The sequence below is a fragment of the Manacus vitellinus genome, unplaced genomic scaffold, assembly GCF_001715985.3.
Source record: "Manacus vitellinus isolate BGI_N305 unplaced genomic scaffold, ASM171598v3 scaffold_9_pilon, whole genome shotgun sequence".
Taxonomy (NCBI): domain Eukaryota; kingdom Metazoa; phylum Chordata; class Aves; order Passeriformes; family Pipridae; genus Manacus; species Manacus vitellinus.
In genome coordinates, this window is record NW_021940917.1 from 11632405 (window position 1) to 11638404 (window position 6000).

Sequence of the window (6000 nt, forward strand, 5' to 3'; positions counted from 1 at the left end):
TCCTGCATAGTTTCTAAGATTTTGACTTGAAAAGATAAAAACTACAGCAACATACAGTAAAAAAAAAGAAAGAAATATAAACTGTTCATGCTCTCCTCACTTTTTCATGAAACATCCATCGAAGTCAGACAAGGCAGACTTTTGTTCTTTGGACTTTGTTTAAATCTACCCATACCAAATTGCTTTATATTAGGTCAATTAGTTTCTACAAATTGCTCTAAGGAATGAAATGGATTGTTTAAACACGTATCTTACTTAGAGATGAAAGAGAATTCTCAATATCTAATAATAAAACAAAATATTATGGTAAAACCCCCTTGAAATAAGCAGGCAATCAACCCCAAAATTCACACAGGTAACAGGTAACAGCTTGCAATAGAAGTCACTAAATTTCTCTGTTAGCCTAATTATTTACATTTTTGCTTTCACAGTAGTGATATGCTACTGGGTATAACAGAGATTCTTCTTGCTATCACAAGGTAAGGAAAGGTCAGTTTCCTTCTGTAAAAATCGTGTTTTCTGTAAAGAAAAGAGCTTACTGCACAAAATAAAGAGCTGTATAGAACTGAAATTGAAGCTGTGTAGAACTGAAATTGCAAGTCATTTGGAGTTGTGAAATACAGATTATTTTTTTTTTTTGGGGGGAGGAAGCAGTTAAATAGAACCTGCAATTGAAAGAAGCCTGAAAACTGTCAAAAAACCACCCCAATCTATTTCAATAGGCTTACCTGTTTAATACTTTTAAAAGTCCAGTACTTCCTCTTTACCCCACAAATCTCTCAGCCACTGGATGAAATCAAAATACAGCACTTGATCATGATAATCCCAGCCTCTCATAGACAACAGCATCTCTCACAGCACCACACTCAGAATGCTTGAAATGAACCTGGAAAACACAGATATTCTTACATTTTTATTGAAATATACTCAACCACGTCTTAGGATAAGGAAACATGAGCACTTAATCAGTGACGACATTATAAAGGAGTATAAAGCCATAAATATCCCCTGGTAAACAAGACAGAGACTGAGAAGTTCATGATCCAGGCAACATGTTTTTGCTGAATATGCAGCTCTGTTGTTCTTATTGATCCAATAAAACTGTCAGGATTAAAACATAGTATTTATCTTTTTTAAAAATTAAATCTTTTCATACATAAACCTGTAAGTCCTTTTTTATACAAATTCAAAAATGAATATCTTCTTCTGAACCAAAGAGAATCTTATCTGAGAAAGGTCATGGAAAGATTTCACTAACATTATAGCTAGCATTCCATAAGAACTTTGTTGAGTACCATTTTTTACAGTATCTTTCTTTAATAGAAAAATGTAACATGTAACCAGATGCAATGCAAACTCACACCAGTACCATGGTCTTCTCTTTAATGAGAAAAGGCATATAAACAAATAAAGAATTCAGGTGTCATATTACAAGATGTTTATAATGAAGACAGGGAAATTTAGAATTTTTTAAGATATCATGGAGAGTACCAGGTGGCAATCAGATAATGGTCAGTCCATGCAGAAGATACATTGAACAGGGTTTTTCTTAATAATATTAACTTCTTATTTCAGTCCCTATTGAAATTTATAGAGTGACAGAGCACTACTCTTAAACATCCCCAAAATTCTGAATGTCCCCTTTTTACAAGTACTGCATATGAGTTTTAATATGGAGCAGGAAAATACATGCACAGGGGTGAGAGCTAGGGTAATACCTATGTATGTAAGAAAAAAAGAATCCATACTGAGAAATAGCAGAAATAAAACACCAGTAAAGTTCTTGTCTAATTTTGCAAGGTGTTTCAGTAGTTAGCATACAGTATGGCATCTCAGAATTTGTTAGACAAGTGGATTATCTGTTGTTCAGTCTTCATCCATCATTAGCAGTTTTTCTAAAAGTTGCACAAACTGAAGGTATTTCTAAAAAAGATACAAGATTGTACTTAGCCCAGTTGTGAAGTGATAGTTCAGTGCATCTGAAGCATGATGCATAACCATTAAAAACAGTTTCCTATCATGCAAAATTTATCATCAGTCACTTCGAATGGAAGATCAACGATATCCGGGATTTTATGAATGTACTTCACTAGGATCAGGAATTACAATACCATCTCTCATTATACACCAGGTCAGATGAATGCAGGAAATGTGAAAGATTAGTGGAACATACTTTGAAAATCAAGTGAATAGATTGTTTTGAGATACGGATGGAATGTCTTCATCCAATCCAGTGCAGATAGATCACTGGCTGGTGCATGGGTCTCCACGACCAGACACAGAAATGAATTTTAGCAAGATAGAGGAAGGAAGACACTAATATGTCTAGAATATATCTACTACAGAACTCAAAATACATGGGAAAGGGTGCTTTTCTTTTTTTGTGATTTCCATAGTAACACCTCTGGTAAGGCAACAAGGAAGTTTTCTCAGAAATGTAATATCATAGACACGTAGAGGAGTCTAGATAAAAAGTAAAGGCTTTATGAATATCTCCTAGAAAGACAATGGAAAAGTTTTATTCAATTGTTGCCATAAAATTCTCAGAATCAGCTAGGTTGTGTATGACCAAAGTTAAATACTCAGGATAATTATATATAATTGTGTGGTATTTTTGTATCTTACAGTGTAAAGAGGAAGATTAACTAAGATTTCAGATTTCAATGCATCAGGATTGTATGACCAAATTGAAACAGCTTTGATCTTTAATGTGAGAAAGACGGAAGGTAATATGATCAAGGGATAAATCAGCTGGATAAAGGTCAAGATCTCCAGAAACTAGAATTTGCTAATACCACAGAGAGGTGGCGTTTCTGAGTCAGAATAAGGGAAACAGGGCTGAAATGATTATTAAGACAAGAACTGATGCCTGGTCTTGACCAATCACTTCTCTGAAGAAAGAGAAAACTCCTTAAAACTAGGAGAATCTGAAGTAGAAAAGTAGTCAGGAACAGTATCTAAGCCAGCGGGTACTTGCCTCTAAATACCAGTGATGGAGGAAAAGGCAGAATTCCTGAAAACATGCTAACCCAAATCCACATATCTGTGCTAACCAATGGAGATCACCTGCTAGTTTGGGACAACACAGAGGAAGATTTCTCCTTCAGAAAGTTCCAAAGCCTCCTTTCATCCTACCTGAGTAAAAGCTGGAGTTGAATGTGAAACATAGGCCAGTTCTTTAAAAACAATTTACACACACCTACAGAATGTGACAAAGAATATGGAGTAGACTGTATACAAGACTCATAAATTAAATCTAGATTATTCTGAACAGTAAAAATAAAATCCTTTATTATTTAGGAATTACTTTTCTTGTCATTTTCTGAAGAATTCTTGAGCAGATCCACCTGTGTTCACTCTTTTTTCATTGCTTTTTGGGGGCAAAAGCTGATTGATTTTCAAGGACCATCTCCCCCCAGCACAGGGGTGGTCCATCACCACATGCAGAAGTTAAATACAGGTGAGTGAGAGGTCTTGATAGATTAACTCCTTACTAAAAGCAAATATAAGAAGAAAGCGTGCAGAAAGTGAAAGCAGGCACACTCTCAGAGGGCGCAGGAATAGGGTTAGGACAGCAAAAGCCCATCTGAGGTTATATCTGTCGAGGGATTTGAAAGGCAACAAGACAGGCTTCAACGAGTAGATTATTAGTAAATAGAAAACTCGGGAAAGTGTGGGCCTATGTTCAAATGGGTAAGGGGCTCTCACGACAAAGAACACAGTAAAGTCTGACTTGGCGCCTTCTTCATCCTCATGTTTTACTGGCAAGAGGAGTCTTCAGGAATCTAAAACCCACGAGATCAGAGGAAATGTCTGGAGCAATGAAGAGAATGAAGAGTTATCCTTGGTGGAGGACGATACCAGTGCAAGAGGCCTGACAGGATGCTCACAAGAGACGACCCTAAAGAGTAGGAGAATGTAAAGATCACACCTATCTTCAAGACTTGTAAGAAGGAGTATCTAGGGAACTATAAGCAAATGAAATAAAGAATCCTGGAAATCTTTTCCAAATCCATAAATGATAAGAAGTTCATTGTGAGTAGTCATCATAGATTTATGGAGGGGATATGATATGAAATAATATTAGCTTTTGAAGTCATAGACATTCAGCAAAACTTGCATTTTTTATATGATGGGATGATGACCTTGGCAGATGAAGGGAGAGCAGTGGATGTTGTTTACCCCAACTTCATTAAAATTTTAATCATTGTTTCCCATAATATCCCCATGTACAAACAGATGAAAAATGGGTTAGATAAGCACATACTACAGTGTACTGAAAATTGTTTAAACTGCTGAAAGTATTTTGGTCAGTAGCCCAAGGTCCATAAGAAATCACTATTGGTTCACCTCAGGGGTGGACGCTGGGGCCAACACCCTTTAAGTCATTTTTGAAGACCTGGAAAACAGGAAAGAGCTCAACTTCAGTAATTTGAAGATGACACAAAACAGGAAGGAGGGGTTAATACATCAGATGGATGTATTGCCATTTAGAGGAGTGTCAACAGGCTGCAGCAGTGGTCAACAGAAACTTCATGAAGTTCAACAAAGGGAAATGTAAACTGGGGAGGAATGACACTTTAAGAGTCAGTGCATGCTGGGGATTAACTGGCTAGCAACCGGGTCTGGAGAGAAGAACCTGGAGATCCTGGGAGACAAACTGACCATATTCCAATGCGCTGACACTGGAGTAAAGAAGAGGGTCTGAATCAGGAGGGGTGTTGCTTGCAGATAGAGGCTGGTCCCTCCCCGCTGCTCATACCTGGTGAGACAGTCCTGGAGGGCTGTGCACAGCTCTGCTCTCTCCAATACAACTGACACGGACATACTAGAGCAACTTCAGCACAGTGCCAAGAAGGTGATGGACTGGAGCATCTCTCATGTGAGGAATGACTAACAGTGACTGGGACTGTTTATCTCAGAGAAAAAAAGTTCAGTGGGATCTTATCAATGTGTATAAACACATATCAGAAGGGAATGAAGAAGGTGAAGTTAAACTCTGCAGTAGTGCCAAATGGTAAGACAAGACACAATCACAAACTGGAATAAATGAAATTCTGTCTGAACACAAGAAAACAATTTTTACTGTGAGGTTGTTTGAACACTGGAGTAGGTTGCCCAGGAGACTGTGGAGTTGTCATCCTTGCAGATATTAAAAATCTAACTGTAAAATCTCCTTCACAATCTACTTTAGCTGATCCTGCTTTGAGCAGGGACACTGAACTAGATTGTGTCCAGAGAGCTCTGCCATCCTCATCCATTCTGTAATTCCATGAAGTCCTATAAAATGGTTGAAAGAATGAAAGAAATGATCAACAACTTCTATTTACTTCACAGTACCTTGAGACATATCAGCTTAAACTGTGTTGTAACAGCATACTGTTTTACGAAAGTAAAAAAAAAAAAGCTTATTTTGTTCCTACTCTGCTAAGACAGTGGTTTTAGTGCAATAATATTAGATGTGACTTTTGAAGTCACAGGCATTCATCAAAACTGGCATTTAAATAAAGAATCTGCAGAAGAAGAACAAGCCACTATATCTAACCCCCCCCCCCGAACCCTATTTAAGTAGACAGGTTTAATATTTAACATCAATTATGTTCTCTACTTGATAATTTTTACCATTACTGCAGTCCAATTTTTGAAAGTTAATTGAGGTAATAACACTGGAGAGACAGTAAAGATAGTCTGGAGGATACTTTTAAAAGCATAACCCCGCAGAAAAAATACCTAATAGTGTGCTTCTTAACAGAGGCTGGTAAAATCAAAAAAGCAAAGCCACAACAAACCTACACATTCTATTGCATTTCCACCATTGTGAAAACAAAATAAATAAATAAAGTGGCTATGTTTTGAACTCTCTTTGTTCAGGTATGTTTGATTGAAGCGGAATCCAGTTTCTACATATAAGGCTTTATGATATTACTGGTGACAGCACTCTGCCATTTCTGTGTACCCTGGGAGCTCAGACTCTCTGATGGCCTGAAATCCCATTCAGGT

The 6000-nt window shown here is 37.2% G+C and overlaps 1 protein-coding gene across 2 annotated transcripts in view; it reads right to left on the minus strand.

The window, feature by feature from the left end:
* LINGO2 (leucine rich repeat and Ig domain containing 2) overlaps window positions 1-898 on the minus strand; it is a 162315-nt gene extending 161417 nt beyond the window's left edge. For both annotated transcript variants that reach the window (XR_001922374.2, XM_018086187.2), the window contains exon 1: window positions 729-898. The gene's annotated coding sequence lies outside the window, so the exon portion shown is untranslated. The remainder of the gene's footprint in view (window positions 1-728) is intronic.
* Between the last annotated feature and the right edge of the window lie 5102 nt (window positions 899-6000).